Genomic DNA, 22,563 nt, shown 5'->3' on the forward strand with positions numbered 1-22,563 from the left:
GTTACAGTTTAGAGGAATCTGATAACAGCTTCCTCACTTGCCAATATTCTATATTGAATTAAACTCAGAAAAGCAGTTAAGGCTACACAAGCTCTATAAAAAACCAAAATAGTGACTTCTCCTCCCCCCTGCCCCCCAAGGTAAGGCTGCCCCAAAGCACTCACAGAAGGGTACGCGTGTGGACGCACACCCTTACACACATATTTACTATTCCCCCTCACATCCACAAGTGGACACACACATACACACACATACACACACTCCAAGGAGGAATCCTTTCTCAAGGAATCCCTTAAAATCCCTCAGGACTATGAGTTTTTCTGTTCCTCTTTCATAGATTACCTGCTAATCTTTCTTTTGTAAGAACATTACAAGTTATTGGTTTAAAAAAAAAATCACTGCATTTCAGGACCTCCAAAGCTTATAAAAAATTTTCCTTCCCTGAAATTCACTGAAAAAGAATAATTCTCTTCTTAGCTTTCACATACACTAACCTATGCCCATTTTCCCTAAACTATTACTTTATTGGTGTTTCTCTTACATCTACTCTTTACATTCCTCAGTGATCCCTTAAAGTAGTTGACTATTTCTCACTGTAAGAGCCATATCCCAAAGTATCCAAAAATTTAACGGTCACAGGTAGCTGTAAAGTCATGATCCTCTACCTTCAAGTATCTCCGTAAAAACAGAATTTTCAACTTCAAGCATCTTCCCTGTTTCAGAAAGCACCCTTTCCTGGCTAAATTTGGTATTGCAGCTCAGATCTAGTTAATGCTCAGCCTCAAAAAAGCAATAGAGCTTCTTTTGTAACTATATGATCAGGAGGTAAAAAGGGAAATTATTTTTATTACAGAGTAATTTCTAATTTCATATTACACTGGATGCTGTGAATCTAGCCACATTTAAAATCTTTATCTTACCAAAATTTTCCCTGTCATTTAATTGGGGCATCCCTCAGTCCTAAAATTTTGCTCTTATGAAACTATGTCTTTGATATTATAATGGATGTTAATGGGGAGGATAATGTACATTTTGGAAAAAACTGCCCTATGGTCAACTTCTCAGGAATAAATCTATTTCATAATGTGGGTATTATTTATGATTCATAAGATAAACCTGTTTCAAAAATCTGAGCTGTTACTTTAAAAAAGCTAAGTGTTGGCAGCAATGATAGGATACTTAGGATTATACAAAATTTTGAGAGAGTCAAAGATATTGTTGATGAAGATAATACGTTCATTCCATCTCTATCATCAATGTTTCATTCATTAAAATCCTATGAGGTTTTGTTCTGCAGCTTAAAAGAAGTTTATTTTGGGAAAGTAAAGCTGGGAAGAAAGAGAACAAAAAAGGAAGGAGTGGAAAATAATGTATATTTATCTTCCTGGCTTATATTTGAGCTCCTCTGGAGAGAGGATCAGGACCAGAAGTTGACAGAATTATTTTACTTGAGGACTACCTTCCAGGCAAGAGGTGATCCCAGAAGTTGATAAAACATGGAGAGAGACTTTGTGATTCTCTTTGCATAACAGAGCTGCCTTGGTGACCAGACACCAAAATATGAGGCAGAGCTAGGAAGGAAGACATTCCCCTCCACCCTGCGGGGAGCCCAGCGCTGTCTGACAGCCGGGTCTGGCAGGCTGGGTTCCCTGCAGGCAGCACTGGAGTCCAGGGCGACCACTGGAGCCTCCTGAGGGGCAGTGGGAGCACTGGGCCTTCCCCACCTAGGGGTGCTTCATGCGTGGTGGACAAAGGAGAGCTGGAGATGGAAAAGACAGAGGTCTATTTCATCTTTCCATGCTGACCGCAGCCGAAAGACTGGTCTGCGGGCATGTACAATGGCATCTCTTTAAGGACTGACAGAAATGTCAGGACAGGTACAAGGCCAAAGTCTGGAAATCAGACAAAGGTGGGCTTAATCACAATTTGTTTCTAAAAAAATTAAATAAATCTCTCTGTATATAATAATAAAAGTGTGATATGTACATATGTTGATAATAGTCACGGGCTAATGAGGTCTGGGATATTTAGGCAACATCTAGTGTAACCAGCAGCTCCAACAGTAGCGCACTGTACCACGGGAACAGGTGTAATTTGAACAGTTGGCACTTCTGCACGAAAGGGATAGAGCATGGGATGCACCCTAGCTTCTCTATTCCAATTCCATCCAAGATCGGGTGGGATGGAGAAGGGATGTAAACATGGGGATCGGGGCTGAGAATTTTTTCAAACTCATGCCTGTAGCTTAACTGTTTACTTCTAGAAGATACTCGGCCATCGATCAGGGTTAACGCAGGACTTGGCTCATTTCTTCTGAAAAGCACACATTAGTTTTCACGATAGCCCGTCAAACGTCTAAAGCCATAGAAGAACAGAGACAGGAAATGAAAGGTGATAAAACTATGGATTCTGGCTGCTGCTATTCTCTGCACATCTGCACTGCTTCTCCACACAGGCCGACTTCAATGGAAGCTCTGTGCTTGCAGAACTGCCCAGGGACCTGGCCTCCTCACCCCTCATCACATTTTGAGGTGGGCGACACCGGCTTTTGAATCGGGAAGCAATTTTAAAATCAGTCATGTTTTGATCCCGCAGGCCTGGTTTCATCTGATTAATAAGCTATGCTTTCAAGGCCCTACCAGTTTGCTTCCCTTGGTAGCTCCCCTCCCCAAACCCATCCTCCAAGTGTCTACAAACAGGACGCTCTTTTCCCCTGTGACCCAGCCCAGCAACAGGATTCGGCACAGCCCTACCCAGAAGGACTAGCCTGGTGCAGGCCTGACCTTGCCAGGAGGAATTTCTCTCTCCAGCTGGAATTTCCTTCCCGTCTACCTCCAGGCCTTTCCTGCCGGCCAAACTCCCCTTTGACCACCCTGAATAAATCTTCCCTGCATCCCTGACAGCTGCTGATTTGGCTTCTTTCTTATTTTTTTTTAATTGAAAGTAAACCTTCAAAGCGGCCCAGGCACCTAAGAAGCTCTGCTGAGCACTGCAGCTGGGCCAGGGAACCTCAAACAGAAGTGCTGGGGGTGTGCGTGGGGGGTAGGAATCATGGGGCTTTGTGGGCAGCCAGGGCCACTCAGCTTTCAATTTAGCTTTTCCATTAGAAAGGAATGTGGGCAAGGATAGAGTGGTTGCGGAGAGATTTTGAAAGTGGTTGAGGGAGAGATGGAGAGAGGGGATGGCGGAGGAAGGAGGAGGGGGGAGAGACAGACCTGCAGAGGGAGGTGTGAGTTCGCAGGCAGAATGCATATGCAGTTTATAAGAGAAATCTGGGGGTGTCTTTGTGCTGCCTAGTTAGACCATTGGGAGTACTTCTCAGAAGTAAATTAATCTAAAAAGGCATATTCAGATCTAACGATCAGTTTGTAACACAGAAAGTAACAATGCAGGGGATGGCACAGAGAGTTAGGAGTCAAGATTCTAGATTTCATTCTAGGGTCTTCTCTTAGTTGCTCTGCATTTTGAGCTGGTCATTCAGGTCTCTATATTCTCCCCTGCCCGCCCAACAACTTACTATAGAAGATTTGAAATATTTAGAAAGGTTGAAAAAATAGCACCTTTATATCCACTACCTAGATTCAACAATGGTTTACGTTTTTTCCGTAATTGTTTTATCTCTATGTCTATCTGTATACATTCTCTCTCTCTCACACACATACACACACATTTTTGCTGTATCATTTGAAAATAAGTTACGGACATCATGACACTTCACCACTCTAAATACCTTTAAATACTCCGGCATGCATTTCCTAATAGGACATTCTCCAACATAACCACAATATAACCATTACACCTAAGAAAATTAAAAATAATTTCCTAATAACATTTAATATTCAGTGCATATTAAAACTCTAATTGACTCCAAACTATCTTTTATAATTGACTTTTGTTTTGAACCAGGAGTCAATCAAGACCCGCCCATAAATTTGGTTGTTAGGTCTTTTTAGTCTCCTGTTCTCTCTTCTCTCATTGAGATAGAACCTACATTCAAAGTGTACAAATCTTAAATATATACCTTGATGAATTTTTAAAAATAGGCTTTTATAGCAGTTTTAGACATTGGTAAATTTTTTTTTTTTTTTTTTTAAATATTTATTTATTTATTTATTTATGGCTGTGTTGGGTCTTCGTTTCTGTGCGAGGGCTTTCTCTAGTTGTGGCAAGCAGGGGCCACTCTTCATCGCGGTGCGCGGGCCTCTCACTATCGTGGCCTCTCTTGTTGCGGAGCACAGGCTCCAGAATGCACAGGCTCAGTAATTGTGGCTCACGGGCCTAGTTGCTCCGTGGCATGTGGGATCTTCCCAGACCAGGGCTCGAACCCATGTCCCCTGCATTGGCAGGCGGATTCTCAACCACTGCGCCACCAGGGAAGCCCGGTAAATTTTTTATGTAGGTATACCCTTAGGTAAACAGTAAACAGATCGACAAATAGAATATTTCCATCACCCCAGAAGGTTTCCTCATGCCCTTTCCCCATCAATATCTCCTCTTCAACATCCCCCAGAAGGGGTGAGGTTATGAAACAATTGGGACTCTCAGATCCTTTTTATTGTTTTTTTTTGGCCACCCCATGCGGCATGCAGGGTCTTAGTTCCCCAGCCAAGGATTGAAATTGTGCCCCCTGCAGTGGAAGTGTGGAGCCCTAACCACTGGACTTCCAGGGAATTCCCAACTCTCAGATCTTTTGATTGGAAGTCTAAATTGGTTCAACCACTTAGGAAGACTGTTTGCCACTATCTAATACATTTCAACACATGTGGACTATGGCCCAGCAACTCTATTCCTCAGTATATACTCAAGGTAAATGATTACATATATCACTATAAGACCTGTGCAAGAATGCTCATAGCGACTTGATTCGTCTTTTCTCCAAACTGGAACTGTCCCAAATGTCCATCAGTAAGAAAATGGATAAATACATTGTGGTGTATTTATACAAAGGAATACTACATAGCCATAAAAAGACAGATATTGAATCACGCAGAAGTTTGGATAAGCTCAGATACTACCTTGAGCAAATCAAGCTTGATACACAGAGTACATACCATATGAATCCTTGTGGATGAAGGTGAAAAATGGGCAAAAATCTACTGTGAGAGGTCATTAGTTTCCTTTAATTAACAATCAGCACTTTTTCTTCATAACTTTTTTTTCAAGTTTCTTTCTTTCTTTCTTTCTTTCTATCTTTCTTTCTCTCTTTCTTTCTTTCGGCTGTGCTTGGTCTTAGTTGTGGCACACGGGATCTTTTCATTGTGGCATGGGGACTCTTAGCTGTGGCATGTGATCTCTTAGTTGTAGCATGCATGCAGGATCTAGTTCCCTGACCAGAGATTGAACCCAGACCCCCTGCATTGGGAGCACAGAGTCTTATCCACTGGACCAGGGAAGTCTCTCTTCATAACTTTTTTTTTGAAGAGACTAGGTGAGTTGTTTTGTAGAATGCCTCCCATCCAGGATTTGTCTGACCTTTCCTCATTTAACTTGACCCTTCACAACTGAAGATCCATGAGAGGATTGAGCTCTATTGTCCTAAGGCACCCATTTTATATAGCAAATTAAGTTTGATCCCATACATCTAGAATAGTACTAATTATGTTCGATTCTTGGGAGAATTGAGTAAATCGTCACTCAACTCATTTTCTGTGATCTATGGTTCAGTTGAGGAACCCCAGTTGAAAAAGGCTTCCTGAAGGTTAGGTCTTAAGGTAAATTAGAGTCAAGTTAAACATTTTTGGCAAGAATACTTTACAGGTGGAAGTGTGTACTTCTTACTATATCATGCTGAGAGGCATTTAATGTCAGATTGTTCCTCTATTAGTGATGTGGATGCAGAGTGCAGCCACTCTGTTAAGGTGGTGACAGCTAGGTCTCTCCATTGTAAAGGATGTTTTCCCAAGTCTCCATGGCTTAACAACCTCATTTGTCAACATGAAGCGCTCACAGGTCAGTATCTCCCACTTGGTGGAAAAGTTTCTTTCCTGCAAACATGGCTGCAAGGTAAAATTGTTCAAAGCAAAATGGTTATTTCACCTATAGAGCTTCACCCTAAAATGGGAGCTTCATACCATGGAAAATACGTCTTAGCTGTAACAGAACGTTTCTAATCTTTGAGATTTTTAGGTAACAAATGAATTCCCTTCCTACTTGAGATAATTTGATAAACATGCCATATTGGCTATTAAAGTTGCTTAGATTTAGGACATGTTATAAGGCATTTATATGCATTTTGATGGTGATAAGTATTTTGGGAGGTAGTGTTTAGGTCCTTGACAGAAACTAAACTAAGGATTTCATGTATATACCTAGATCTCAGATTCAGAAGTGATGTCTTTCAAAGCACTTTGTAGTTTTAAAAATTACTCTTAAGCACTCATTTCTGTACTCTAACCTGATGAAAGAGTGGTTGAAGCATGATTATCCACTGGCTTCAAGGGAAAGAAGTAATTTCAAGTGACTTAGATGGATTTTGGTGCACTAATCATCATACCAACCCAGAACAGTTTGGTGGAGAAAGCCAAGGGTCTCACTTACAAGCTGAGTAACCATAGCCAACCCACTCTAAGCCTTGACATCCTGTGGCAGATTAAAGATGGCCACAGATTGGTTGATATCCTTCCCTTTAAGAGGCCGGCTCCATGTCTGCTTCCCTTGAATACTGGTGGGCTCTGTGACGGCTTTGACCGATAGATACAGCTCAAGTGATGATGTGTCAGTTTGTGGACCCAAGCCTGGAGAGACGGGAGAGTCCTGTTTTTTGGAACACCCACTTTTGAAACCTAGCCACCGTGCTGTAGGAAGCCCAAGTAGCCACGTGGAGGGGCCCACGTGACAAGAACTCTTGGCTGACATGCCAGCCCCAACTTGCCAGCCATGTGAGACAAACATTCTTGGGAGTCCTTACTGAGTCACCCCAACTAATGCTGCATGGAGCAGAGATGGCCATCCCTGCCAAGCATTGCCCATAATTGCAGATTGGTGAGTAAAATAAGTGAGTGCTCTTTTTAAGCCACTAGGTTTTGGAGTAGTTTGGTATTCAGCAAAGATAACTGCAACAATGCTCATTTGCAATATGCTGATAAACCCACTTGTTTTGTACACACAAAAAGGTCCACTAGGATAGGGTATATAAAAGTGCTTTGCCAACTGAAAAGAAATTCTATGCCAGTGTAAGGTGATAGTCTCTGAAGTAACTAATAGAATGGAAGGATTCTGTAAATATGACTGCTTTGAAGTTGGCATATTACTCTAATTTCTACTGACCCCACCTCCTGAGGTTGAAACAGAACCTGTTACTTTCTCTTCATTATGGTAAAATACACATAAAAATAGTTAAAACGGTACATTTTATGTTCAGTCTACAGTTTCATGACATTAAGTACATTCACACTGTTGCACAACCATCACCACCATCCATCTTCTGAATTCCAGTTACTTTTGATACCAGAATCTATCTTCTTAACAAGTGTAATTTTCTATTCTAAATGTGAAGTGAAGCTACATCATCTCAGCACTGTCTATGACGATGACAATTTAACAAGTGAGCCCATGTGCTGTAAAGATAGGTTTCCGGAGAAACTATAAGGAATGGTGCAACCCAGGATCTGCCATGGAACCTGAGAACACCCTCTTCCCAGAGCCTGTCCCATTCCTGCAGAACTTCAATTAGTCATTAGTCAGCACTGGGATGGGGGAATATTCAGACAGAAGTGAGCATTTGTTAAAAAGAGCCAAGAGAGCAAGTTTTCAAAGCTCCAACACTCCAATGAAACCGTTTTAGATATAAGCAGGCCCTCTGGAGTTAGCACGCATACTTACACCTGGACCCCACCTGGACATAATTAGTTTCCCTGCACTCAGTGTGGAGAAAACACCGAAGAAAATGACGTCAAAAACCTGAGCAATCTGTCATGATCTGTGTTTCACAATTAAAGCAGCGTGCTTTCTGGAAGAATTATGTAACACAGATGACATGGTATTTAGATAGCCAGGACTGGAAAACCATCTGGTGATGTTTGACTTTATGACTATCATGGCTGTTTCTTGCATTGTATTGTATACTTGGGGATGGAAGACATGGGAAGGAAAGAGGAAATGCTCTTAGTTGATCTGTAAGAAGACCTTTTATCTACTTGCACATTGAAACAGGACTTTGAATTCTAAGCGAGCAGAATCCTCCGTGCTTGAGGACCAAAATATAAAGCAGACAAAGACTGGGTGGACCCATCAGTCAACAGCTGCACACACAGGGCCAGAGAACAGTTAATATATTATACCACGAAACAAGTGGGAAAATACATTCTGGAGCCTTCTGTGAGCCAACCCCTGTCTCTCTCCTCCGGGCCCTCAGGATCGCACCCACCTCCTTTGCACTGTGTCCCTTTTATCTGGCTGTTCCCCACCCTCCTCTTGCATGAGGATGCACGTGGAAACTAGGCCACTGTTTCCCTCACCAGATGATTTCAGTCTTTATTGAATCAGCGCTTATTGCCCAACCATGGGGTGCCAAGCAGTCCTAGTTTCTTTGAGGGGGCGGGTGTTACATAGGAATAACTAGAAATAATTTACAAGCGCATCAAGAGAGACACGTTCACAGGCAACAGTAAGGGTAGAAATAATGATGTGTTACCCAGCGAGGTTCCTCTCGCCCGAAAGGCAGCCCACACGACTGACTGAGGTGCCGAGGTCTGCAGCAAAGACAGGGTTTATCCGCAAGGCAGCCAAGCAAGAAGGCAGGAAAAGCTCAAATCCGCCTCCCCCAAGGTAAGGGGCAGGCGTGTTTATATGAAGTCACCAGTAAAGCAACAGGGCGACCTGAGGCGCAAGGAGCCTCGGAAGAGCGACTGGAAAAAAGCGCGATAACCTCCCTTCTGCGCAGGCTCAGGAGGCCACGGGCAGGGTCCAAAGGTCACCCAGCGGACACTCGCGCATGCCCAGTTGGAGAGTGGGTGGTCCTCTCCAGTCAACCGGCTCAGCTTGAACTAAGCGCAGCTGAGTCCAAGTTTCTAGAAAATAACTCGGGCAAACATCCTATTGTTTAGGCTCCCTGCCACTTGGAGGACGTGCAAGCCTTAAATGACCTTGATTAGTGAAGGCAGGTGAAGTGGATTTAACCCGTGGTTTCAAGTGGAGTCGCTGAGGCCAGGCAGAGTGGACCCGGGTGTCTGAGTCGCTCCGCATCCTTCCAGGCCGAGCGCCGCATCCTTACCTCCACCGGAGCAGTCGCCACGGTCGTAGTTTGCTCTCTGCCCCGAGACTGCCTTCTTTAGGGGGCTAAGGTTCAGGTTCCAGCCACGTTCAGTGGGTGCCTGTCGGTTCTCGCCGCCACGCCGCTCCTTCACAACCCTGGGAGACGTCGCCATCCACGCTTCAGGGACGACGGGAATGGGTCCCAGCGCCAACAAACCTGGTGCAAGGCCAGGGGATGAGCCGGGGCTTCAGGTGCGTGTGGTTTATAGCGGGGTCTTTAGGAAAACCGAGGGGAGAGAGGGCGGCAGGGGAGGGAGGGAAGGAGTTGAGCAAAGTGTGGTCTCAGGTCAACCCAGTCCTGGCCTGCGGAGGGGGGAGGGCTGGGGACAGGTCCTCTGGAGAAGTTGTCCCACTGGGGCCAAGGAATCGGGCTTTCTACCCCAGAATTGGTCACTGGCCAAGGGGGAGGGGCCGTGGGGATGGGTGACATCATCCTCCAGGCTCTGGGCCAACACGGTGGCCACAGGGGAGCGGGTCGGGCACCTGGCAGTCAGTATGTGGGGGGCCCCACGTGAGCCCAGGTGTCCTGACTTCACTGCTTGCTTTCTGAGGCAGCACCAACCCCCTACGCTTCCTTTGCTTTGCTGTCTTTCCCAGGTCCCGCCTCTCCCAGTGGCCATTACAGTCACTGACCCAGTCAACCCGTCTGTTCAAGGAATTAGTGGGAAGATGAAAAGTAAGTGCTACATAAAGGTGCAAAATGTTGTATTTAGAAGAAGTGAATTCTGATTGGTGGAAGGGAAAAGAAGAGGGATGGCCTCACAGAAGAGCAGTTTTGAAGGTCAACTAGATGGGGAAAGGGAATTCTAAACTGGAAGAAGGCACTTTCGAGGGAAAGGTGATGCCCTTGAGAAGTAAAGAGTAAACCCCAAAGCTTAGTTTGAAGGTATTTGGAAGGATACCCTGTGAGATGGGCCTGCAGATATTATTTGGTTCTGATCATTGAAACTTTCAATAGCATCCTTTTAATTCTTTAAAAAATATGATTTAATTTTATTCTCATGCTCTTCTGTATATTCAAATTGTCTGCAAGTCACAGGAAAAAAAAAAAAGAAAGGTATGTCTGTATTGTAATTGGGCAAAGGCCGACTCTCATACTGTCCCTTGACATTGGTTCAGAACAGGAGAGAACGCTCCTTTGGGAATAGAAGTGAGGCCCAAATAAAGTTTATTCTTAGGCAGTAGAAACCATGCAGACCTTTGAGGAGAGGATTGATGTGATTGGAAAGTATTTCTGGATGTTGTGTGGCAGTGGTTTGAAGAAAGAACTAGAAGATGAGGGACGGGCATCTGGGAGAAGAGTTACAATTGTTCAACAAGAGATGATAAAAGGTGGGGCCCTGGTGACCGAGATGACATCTTTGGAGATGGAATGGAAAGGATCTGGTGACTGGATGTAAGCAACAAAACAGGAAGGATCGAATTTAGGTCGGACATTTCTTGAATGGATGATCAGGAGGTTGTTGATACCATTAATTAAATGGAGAAACTGAGGACAGGTTTTGGAGGTAGATTTTTGAGTTCAGTTTTACGTGTTGGGTTTGAGATAAGGGGTGGAAATGCTAAGCGAGGATGTTTAAAGAAAGATGGAAGTAAATCAGAGAATTCTGAGGAGTGAGGACTGGGCACATACACTGGGGACTCATCAGCCATAAATTCAGTATGAGGAAGAAATAGAAGAGGAGTAGATTTACTAGTGGGGAGACACAGAGCGAGGCAGGAACTGGCTGGCAGCTCAAACCCTGGGTAATCTCTGAATTCAAGGATCAGGTTGAGGAAGAGAAGCCACTGCCAGAAACTGGTAGGGAACAGTGTTCTGAAACTCAAGTGAGGAGCGAGATTTAGGAAGAGGTTGGTCAAAATCCTCCATGGAGGTGAAGTATGACTAGGACTGCCAGGTAAAATACAGGGTGCCCAGTTAAATTTGAATTTCAGATAAACAGTGAAAAAATTTTTAGTATGAATATGTCCCATGCAGTGTTTAGGACATACTTATGTTGGGGACATCCACGTATTGCACTGGGCATACTTACGAATAAAATACTTACAAAATAGAATAACGAATAAAAATTGTTAATCTGGAATTACATTGAACTGGGCATCTTGTAATTTTGTTTGCTAACTCTGACAACCCTAAAACGACTTGAACAGAAGGAAGTCATTAGTGAACTCGCTGCTCTGTCCCAATGAGCTCAGTTCTCTTAGCCCCTCTTTTACATATGGGTGAGATGACAGGAGCCCCATAAAAGGGGCCTGGTTCTATTGTTAATAAGGCTCCGGGTTCTGTTTCCTACACATCTGCCCAAGTTTCCTTCTCCATTCTGTTGTATCTTTGCCTCCAACTCCATCACCTCTCTGCCTGTGCTCTCTGAATTTACTGCTTCATTGGTCTTCCTTCTTGGTGTCTGGAGGTCTTGCAAGACTGGGCAGTCCTTTTTCACCCATGTTCACCACTTCAGGAGGGCAGCTAGGACTGTGAGAGTTTAAGAGTCTGCATTAGATGAGTAACTGGAATGGATGAATTTAAACTACTTTGTCAAGAGCTTGTGTGGTGAAGATACAGGATGCTAGGTTGAGGACAGAAGCAGGTTAAGAAAACTTAAATGTTTCTGACTTCAGAGGGACAAGAGCAGAGAGAAAGGATAGCAAAGCTGATGGGGCATTTTAAGAAAAGACTCAAGCAAAACAGAGTTGGGGTAGAGGCAGGCAGTGAGGGGAGATAGTCTTGAAGAAGAGACAACAGGAGAGGAGACATAGTAGATGAAGATAAAGACACATTTTGATGGGGAGGAGAGATTTGAGGAGCTCACATGAATTGCTTTTATTTTCTCAATGAAAGGGGAATTGACCTTATTGGTTATGATATCGAGTTGGTATGCAATTTGGGAGTCTGGAAAAAAGTGCATATATTTGATTTTTACTAGCTTGAGTTACAAAGGTTGGATTTTTTTCCCCTGATATTTGACTTCAACTTCTGGAGACTTCCTTACACACAGGATATGAAATATATTACTGTTGTGTGCCTATGCTTTATTGTCACCCATGGGTGACTCACCAGTTCACTTGATATTGTCTCTTGATAGGAACCAATTAGCAGGTTTGCAAGTGGGACAGATCTGTGTGACCTTAGGGTCTGCAGTGCCTTCCCTCAGTGTCACAGGACGTAAAGTGAGACCACCAGAAAACATGTGCAATTAATGCTGATCTACATTAAGTTCCGTACGGGGTGGTGGTATATTTTCATACCCACGCTGGAGAATCTCCTTCTTTCTTTCTACTACTACTTGTGAAAACTGCTACCCCAGACCCTAAGGGTTAAAATGGTGCTGGGCACACCTACAAGGATGGCTATAAAATCAAAAAATGGAAAATAACAAGTGTTGGTGAGGAAGTGGAAAAATTGGAACCCTCATGCATTGCTAGTGAGAATGAAAAGTGGTGCAGATGCTACGGAAAACAGTTTGGCAGTTCAGTTCCTCAAAAAGCTAAACATAGAATTACCATATGACCTGGCAATTCCACTCCTAGGTATACACACAAAGGAATTAAAAGCAGGGACTTGAACAGGTACTTGTGCACTCATGTTTATTACAGCATTATTCACAATAGCCAAAAAGTGGAAACAACCCAAATGTCCACCAATAGATTAATAGGTAAATAAAATGTGGTATATACATACAATGGAATATTGCTTGGCTTTAGAAATTCTGACGCATGCTACAACATGGATAAACCTTGAAAACATTGCTAAGTGAAATAAGCCATTTATGTAAGGACAAATATTGTATGATTCCACTTATATGAGGTACCTAGAATAGGGAAATTCATAGAGACAGAAAGTGGAATAGTAGTTACCAGGAGCTGGGGAGAGTGGTATGGGGTGTTATTGCTTAAAGGTTAGAGAGTTACTGTTGGGGTGATGAAAAGTTTTAGAAATAGTGATGATGGTTGCATAACATTGCAAATGTACTTAATGCCACTGAACGATATGTTTGAAAATGGTTAAAATGGCAAATTGTACATTATATATATATATTTCACCACAACTTAAAAATATAATATTTTAACGTACCGCAAACCATTAAATTGTACACTTAAAATGGGTGAATTGCATGGTATGTGAATTATATCTCAATAAAGTAGTTGCTTATACCTTAGGGACACTGTTCCTTCACTCTGCATTCAGGCCACAGGGACCATGAAAAACCTGAACTGGAAAAATAATAAAAGTGTGAGTCATGGGGGAAGGGGGATCTCTTCACAGCTTGAAGAGATTCAGATAATTAACTCAGAAACTTGCCATGCTTAAGAAACTGAAGGCCGTGGGATATGACAGAGGAAGAGTGGGTGGCTCAGAATCATATTTTGTATTGTATTGTATTTTGTATTGTTATGAGTAGGGTTATTCTACTGAAAGGCTTTAGAGAGAAAGCTACCAGCATGAACTTCTTTAGCGAGAAGTCACCGTAGTCAGGATTTAGTAGGTTTTGGGTTGTAGTTTGAGGGTAGCCACCTGTTGGGTGTCAACCTGAGCTGTCACTGGCCTGAAAAGCAGCAACGTGAGTTTGAGTTGAGTCTCATGAGCCATGTCGTCCTGCTCTTCTGTGTGATAATATGTCTGGGATGGAGGCTGATGGATTTTTTTAAAAAGTGCATTTGGAGTTACAGGTGAGGCCATCCAGAGTGCCCACAGTGTCACTAGAGGAGATGAAGCCGTCCATCCATTCAGCAGCGGCACAAAGCTGCCTACACCAAGAAAATAGCAGTACATCCCCAAACAGATCAAACAGCTGCTCATCAATCTGGTGCAAGCCGCAGGCTGCCTGACTAAATTACTGTCGAATAGGCAGATGAGCACAATTTGTCAGTCAGCATTGAGTTTAAATGAGCAGAGATGCCCATAAACCCAGCAATGCAATTGTAATTAAGAATTGTAGGCGTCAAGTTTCAACTAGTGCTTTCTTAAGGCAGCAGCGATTGAGCTCTAAGAAGCATATGAGGGATCCAGAGCAGGATTAAAGCCGGGGCCTGGTCTACCTAGAGCCCTCCGCAATTTAAGCAGCTCATCATGTAGGAAAGTGATGTGTAGATGATGGAGAATCCATGAAAATGCAGGCTTTATTTTAACTGTTTGCTTTAAAAAAATTGTATATATCCCACATAGTAAAGAGTGAATAATAATAATAAAAAAATAATGATGATGATGATAATGCTCTTGAACCTACCACCCAGGTAAAGAGATAGAACATTTTGAATTATTATTATTTTTTTAAATACATGCTACATTTTATTTTATTTTTTAATTTAATTAAATTAATTAAGTTATTTATATTTTTGGCTGCGTCGGGTCTTAGTTGCAGTATGTGGGATCTTAGTTCCCTTACCAGGGATCGAACCCAAGTCCCTGCATTGGAAGATGGATTCTTAACCACTGGACCACCAGGGAAGTCCCCATTTTGAATTATTTTAATGGTGGTTGGAATCATTATGAGAATTGACATATCTCTGCAAGCTGAGTGGAATGGAATTTAGTAAATGTTGAGTGCTGACGAGTTGGTACAGGGGCATATAAAGGTGAATTAAAACAGGTTTTATAATCTGGAAGGGAGAATAAGATGATAACACAATTAGCTTTGCATCACATGAATTTGCGAGAAGAATAGAGGTGTCTTAAGAGAGGTATGCCGTGTTATAGGGGTTCAGAAGAGGTTGGATCAGGTTGGATGGGGAGGAGCTCAGAGGAACCTATGTGAAGAAAGTGGCACCTGAGCTGGACATCAGAGATAAGCAGGAGTTTTACAAGATGAGAGAGGGTGGGAGGGAGGACATTTCAAGTGGAGGGACCTAACACAAGTGAAGACATAAAGTCTCAGGCCTATAAAATAATAATTTCTCTAGAATAAAAGAATAGTGGAATATAAGATTGGACTACTGTCCTGAGCCAATTTCTTATAAGATTTCCATGTCTTTAGGAAACATTCCATTCTCGAAGGGCTAACTTTCCTTGTTACCTGAAAACTTAAGGAATAGCACACCCAGAGTCAATCCTATTTAGGAAGATGTGGGCAGTAAAATTGGTGGTTTTGGCTATTCATCATCTATTGACTTCTTAACAGCACCCCACATTTATTTGGGCAAATACCTCTTCCCCAATATTAGCCTATGTCATGTGGCATGGGGTTGGCTCTATTTTTTTAGCTCCAAGGTTAAACCTCCTAGCTATAGTTGATTGGTTCAGATAAAGGCAAGTAACCTAGTTAGGTCCAGTGAGAGCAAGGCCCAGGGCTTTGCAGATACTGTAAGGAAGTTGAACATTTTCTTCCCTGCTAACCATAAAGCTGAGAGAATGTGAGGGCTAGGGCTTCTGCAGCCATCTTGTCATCATGTGGGGAGAGCTTGGCTCAGAGTGAAGTCAATGCATTGAGGCAGGGTCAATATCGAATAGTTGATAAGGGTATGCCATGGACACCATTTGGTATGCTGTACTGGAGTTCTGTCTGGGAGAACTCACAGTTTTTAAGAAAGCTTTATTAATGATGTATTATCTCAGACAAAAATACCATTATGTAATGGTCTATCTATGATTTATATTTTTACATAACCTTGTCATATTGTTCCTAAAAATATTTACAGTAATTTCTTAATATCATCTAAAATCCAGATTATATTCGGTTTTCCCCAGTTTAAAAATTTTTTCTTCATAGTTTGTTTTCTTGAATCAAGATAATAAACAAAATTATGGTAGTTTGTTGCCAGTAAAAAGAAACCTTTATGCTGGAAACTGTTAGAAACAACTGATGCCTTAAGTCATGGGTTCAAGTCCTGGCTCCTCCACTGGCTGGGACCTCAGATAATCCACTTAACCTCTTGACTTGCCTCAGTATATTTAACTCAGAAGGTATTGGGAAGATCCTGTGAAGTGGCAAGTCATCACTGTGTGAATAAATGAGGTTACTTTATGTCAACTTGATTAGGCCGCAGGGTGCCCAGATATTTGGTCAAACATTATTCTGGGTGTTTCTGCGAGGGTGTTTCTGGATGAGATTAACATTTAAATCTGTAGACTGCAGCCACATAGCACAGGGAGATCAGCTCAGTGCTTTGTGACCACCTAGAGGGGTGGGATAGGGAGGGTGGGAGGGAGACGCAAGAGGGAGGGGATATGGGGATATATGTATATGTATAGCTGATTCACTTTTTTATAAAGCAGAAACTAACACACCATTGTAAAGTAATTATACTCCAATAAAGCTGTTAAAAAAAAAAATCTGTAGTCTGAGTAAAGTAGATAGCCCTCCTTTATGTGGGTGGGCCATGTCCAATCAGTTGAAGGCCTAAATAGAACAAAAAGGCTGACCTTCCCTTGATAGAGAACTCTTCCTGCCTGATGGCCTTCGAACTGGGACATTGGTTTTTAGCTGCCTTTGGACTTGAACTGAAAGTTGGCTCTTCCTGCATCTCAAGCCTGCCTGTCTTCAGACTGGAACTACACCATGACCTTCCTGGGTCTCCAGCTTGCTGACACATCTTACAGATCTTGGAACTTGCCTCCATAACTGCATGAGGCAATTCCTTATAATAAAATCTCTTTACACAAACATACACACATACCCACACATACCCCATTGGTTCTGTTTCTCTGGAGAACCCTAACTAACACACTTTGTAAGAAATGCCCACATTCTATGGCCAGTTGCCCCCATCTGCACAGTTCTAGGACATCAGCCCTCCCCTCTTTTCTCAGTCTTCCTCTGTTTTTTTTTTTTTCTCAGCTTCCTGAGGGGGTTATCTCACCTGGGTTCTCACAGCCCTCTACTTGTTGCTGTCTGGCAAACAGACCCCCTACTGCAGGTGCTCTTGCCTGTTCCCACTACCCAGAAGGCACAAAATCCTGATAGCTCTGAAGACTTACCACTTAAGTCTTATGTCTCACAAAAGCCCTCAAGAAAACAGCCCCTCCAGCTTCTGCCTATAGCCTCTTAGTGTAGGGCTCAGACCTCGTCCCGCAGGCTGGGCTCAGAGCTGACCCTATATTGCCATATCTATTTCACTTTCTCTCCACCTCTGCTTGGCTACAAGCTCCATTCCTCTAGACAAAAAGATCCTTAGGGCTGCTTGGGGGTTAGCCAGACACTTAATCAGCATTTCAGCTCAACTATGACCTTGGCTCTAGGCCCTTCACGTAGTTGGAGCTCAAAATATATCAGTTCTCTCTTCCTTAGGTTTAGAAGTGAGGTGTCAAGACAAAAATACAGTCAGTCTTGCTCCTTCTATGAGTATATTCGAGGACCAGTTCTGGGTATACAGTCTAGGGAATATTTTATTTTCTGAGCACATTTTTGTTGTTGTTTTTAACATCTTTATTGGGGTATAATTGCTTTACAATGGTGTGTTCGCTTCTGCTTTATAACAAAGTGAATCAGCTATACCTATACATATATCCGCATATCTCCTCCCTCTTGGGTCTCCCTCCCACCCTCCCTATCCCACCCCTCTAGGTGGTCACAAAGCACCGAGCTGATCTCCCTGTGCTATGCGGCTGCTTCCCACTAGCTATCTATTTTACATTTGGTAGTGTACGTATGTCAAGGCTACTCTCTCACTTCGTCCCAGCTTACCCTTCCCACTCCCCGTGTCCTCAAGTCCATTCTCTATGTCTGTGTCTTTATTCCTGTTCTGCCCCTGGGTTCTTCAGAACCTTTTTTTTTTTTTTTTTTTAGATTCCATATATATGCTGAGCACATTTTTGGATAGAAACCTCCCACTCTGTGAACATAATGTAACTGTTTTATGCTATTCTATTTTCAAAGTGCATATTAGTGACATTTAAAATATATTAGGTTTGATCATACGAAGATGTTTTTATAGGTAAAAAAAAAATGATCAAGTATTGGTGATCTCTTATGGCTCAACCTAAGCAAGAATCACTTGTAAATGGGCCAGTTTAATTCTGTCATATCTGTAAGGGAAGAGAACAGGATGGGTTGGAAGCAACACTGTATCCAGGATGCTAAGTTACATCCCCTAGTCTTCCCTTCCCCTATCCAGAGCTCCTCCAAGTTTGCATTTACCCTGTGTCATAATGCTGCTTTCTGACAACCCTGCCTCAGTCACCTGATCCAAGCCTGCTCCATCAATAGAGGCCTGAGTTCTAACATCACATTTCACTTCTTAGGAGGTTAGCAGACTGATTAAGCTTTTCTTGCCCTTAAGATGTGAATGACTGATAACTTTGTTTAGCATTCTGTACTATCAGTAGTGCCATTCACAAATAATTGGATTCTTGCCTCCTCTTGGGCGTGTGGTTGGGTCACCTCTCCATCTTTTCCTTTTTTGTCCTCCTTTTGAAGTTAGAAGTAGTCATATGCCTTGACTTGGTTAATAAAATGTGAATGTGAATGACACACACCACTTATAGGAGGAAGCTTTAAGAAGGGGGCAATTCCAAGTACTCCCTTTCAGCAGTAGGGTGGTTGTGAAAGTGCTGGCTAAGGTGATGCCTCTGTTGGCCTGGATCCCTGAGTGGCTACCATGAGCAGAATCCCATGCCAAGCCATTATTCATGTCCTAGCCAATGAGGTCAACACATGGGATGGGATGGTCCAATCCACACAGTTATTCAGGAACACAAGGTCTTCCCACTTAGTGGTTCTCCTGGGGCAGGGTTTGGAAAACTATGGCCTATGGGCCAAATCCAACCTGTTTGTATAAATAAAGTATTATTGGAACACAGGCATTCATTCATTCACATATTGTTAATGGCTGCTGTCCTGCTACAGTGGCAGAGTTGAGTAGTCCAGACAGAGACTACACCCCCAAAAGCCTAAACTATTTACTCTCTGGCCTTTTATAGAAAAGTTTGCTGGCTTCTTCCCCAGGGCCTTGGAGTTGCCCCAGGGCCTTGGAGTTTCCCCAGGAATTCTCTAAGTTTGGCTGGCAGATGAAGGACAGGAGAGAATAGGAAGGATTGCATGGGTGGTTTTGCAGCCTTTTCCTGAAGGTGGAGTATATCACTTTGATCCACATACCGATGTCCAGAGCTCAGTCACCTGACCATATCTCATCACAGCGAGGCTGGGATATGTAGTCTAGCTGTGTGTCTAGGAGGAAAAGACAAACGATTTGGTGAACGATCTCTGCCACATCTGCCTACATGTGTGGTTAGCTTGGCTGCTGTGCTGTCTCCAATCAGCCCCAGTTGGGGCAGTAGCCGTTGAAAATTAGAAGTGATTCCTCTGCTGTTGCACTAAAACTTCCTTGCTCTGATCTGCTGCTGTAGTGGAGACTCCTTCTGCAGCCCTGGTCCTCAGTGATTACCCACACATACCGGTCCACAGTGACGAGTGTTGCGTAGGGTCTAGCAGAACCGTAGACCTCACTCTGTTCCATTGTTGGAGCAAGTTCTGCATCACAGCGCAGGGAACTGTAGTCTGGCCCTGGAAGTGTTTTGATCTCATACTTGGAATGCAGAACATAATGGTATCAATCTCTGAAAATCAAGTGAAATCTTGTGGGAGTAGGTTAGGTCCAATGAATAAAATTATATAAAACAATTTCATACTTGACATTTACTGAGAGGGGCTTAACTTTTCCTACATATTGTAGTCTGTTCAGCTGGTATTATTTATTCATGTCTCTTTTCCCATTTGGTTCACGATTTATCTTTTGGGAGCCTAGAATTAAACTGTAAAAATGTATATATGCTAGGCACTGTTTTATGTTCCATCTATGGAGAAGTCATCAAAATCTCCAACAGAATAAGGTTCAGCCTAGTACAGGGGTGATTTAGCTGAAATAAAATGTAATGTGTAACTCAGAAGCTGGAAAAAATGAGATTTAGGAATATGGAATTGAATAATCAGCTGGTGAAATGACAGTGGTTTCTTTGTAATCTCCCAGTTGAAAGAATATTAGGACATCAAGATTATGAATGGCCAGAGCCAAATGAGGATTCACGATAACCCAAAAGGACAAGATTGGTGTCTGATTCCAATGATAACAGATTTCTCCCTAACACTGACAGAGTTAAATAAAAAAAAAATTCAGTGTTCTGTGTCATATCTTCTTGTTGCATGATCATATTTTGTGGTAGGGAAAGAATTAATGTATAACAAATTAAAACAAGGCAGTTTCTGATACCACTGTGACTAAACGTTTCCTCAGATATTGCACAGATGAGGGGAAGCTCATGCACAAAAACATGCATGGGAATTCTACAAGAGACATGGTTTGGGGAAGGAAATTAGAGAAGGAAAACCCAGAGAGTGAATGTGAAAAGTCCAGATCCATGTGTTAGTTTACTAGGGCTGATGTGACAAATTACCATAAACTGAGTGGCTTAAAACATCAGAAATTTGTTCTTTCATAGTTCTGGAGGCTAGACGTCTGAAATCAAGGAGTCTACAGGGCCATACTCTCTCTGAAGGCTCTAGGGGAGGATCCCTCCTTACTTCTTCCTAGCTTCTGGTTGCTGGCAATCCTTGGCATTCTTTGCTTTGTGGATGCTTCACTCCAATCTCTGCCTCCATCGTCTGAGTGTGTGTGTGTGTGTTTCTCATAAGGATATCAGTTACATTGGATTAGGGTCTGTCCTCATCCAGTGTTACCTCATCTTAACTTGATTACATCTGTAAAGACCCTATTTCCAAATAAGTCCACATCCACAGGTTTTAGGGGTTAGATATCTTGATATCTTTTTGGGGGGCACAATTCAATCCATAACAATCAGTAACCAAAGTTGTCTATGATAGTGTTATGAGATGGGTGGAACAGTTGACAGGAAGGAAATGACCATCACATAAAATGCAAAACAAGGGAGAAGACGCATCTTCAGTAGTGTTGATAATACAGTAACAGGTTATCACTTTCCCTATACCAGCCTTCTGGGAGCTTTACATGTGTTATTTAATTCTCACAAAGATCCTATGATATAGGTATTTTAGCCCATTTTACAGGTAAGGGAATTGAGGCATAAAGAGACAAATGTGGAATTGAGAACCAAAAGACCCATGAAAATAACTGGAAGGGGTGCTTTGGGTGGTGGTAGATCTCAGGTGAGGTCAGCATAGTGCATCCAGAGCAGAGATAGCTGCCTGGCCAGAGCAATTTGGGGAACCAGCAAAACTGCCTAGACTGGAGGCTTCCCCACCTTTGGATTTTACTACATACTTGAGTCTGCCTGAAATTCCACAATAGAAACTTTATTCATTGAACCAAAGGTTTAGATCCCAGCTGGTCTGGAAGAGATGTTGCCCATTCTGACATCAACTGTTTGAATCTGTGTTCTGGAATTTAAAAGGATAGGTACATATCGCTCAAACTGTAAAGGATGGCAGGTGACCTGCCAATTTTTTTACCGTTTCACCTACTAAAATTGTCTTGAAAGAGAGGGTTTTTTTTGGTGATTATAGATAAAGATATTTAAAAATATACATGTAATTGTAAAGCCAGAGAGTAGATTGTCATGATTAAGATCACTGTTCTGGAACTGGACAGCTCACATTCAAATGCTAGCTCTGCTCTCTGAGCCTTGTGACCTGGGATAAGTTACTAAACCTTCTCTGTGCCTTAGTTTTCTCTTCTATGAAATAGGGATGACAATAACAGTATCTGCCTCATAGAGTTGTCTGGGAGGGTTAAATGTGTTAATTTGTGCATTAAAACAGTATCTAGTACATAGTAAGTGTATATAAGCACTTGTTTTTACTATTATCTATGCGTTATAGAGGAGGTAACTAATGTATGAAATAATGCTTTGGCTTTTATTATTGGACACAGGGAGAAGGCGCTAGAAAATGCCCATTAGGTGGGGAGGTTGAGGGCTCATCATTTTGTCTGTAAATACTGCTAGATATGCGTCTAGTTTATCTGAAGCTTGATGTCATTATGATGCTCAGAGTTATCTGCCAGCCCTTCAGAAGGACTGTGCCTTTGCTTCTTTTTATTTTTCATCAACACATCACAAAATTTTATGCTGCCTAAAAAACAGAGTTCAAACTATTTTTCTGTTCTATGTGACCAGGCTATCAGGCTGCATTTAGGGTTTCCCTTCCCTAGCATAGACCAGAGTAGGATAAGGATGAGTGTCCCTGAGCTTAGCAGCTGGTATTGGTTGATGACAGGATCTCATGAGGATGTGAATCATTGATTAAAAAAATTTTAGCCTGTGTTTCCCAGATGCGTTTTGTATTTAAAAACTGATAAATTTGTGGGGTCATTCCTCACCCTTTTTCCGCCATTTAGTGGAGATCCTGCCCTGCTGAGGAGTTCCATATCACTGCCTGTAGTTGAAGAGTAAGTGACAGGGCAAGA

The sequence above is a fragment of the Balaenoptera ricei genome, chromosome 14 (assembly GCF_028023285.1).
Source record: "Balaenoptera ricei isolate mBalRic1 chromosome 14, mBalRic1.hap2, whole genome shotgun sequence".
Lineage (NCBI taxonomy): Eukaryota > Metazoa > Chordata > Mammalia > Artiodactyla > Balaenopteridae > Balaenoptera > Balaenoptera ricei.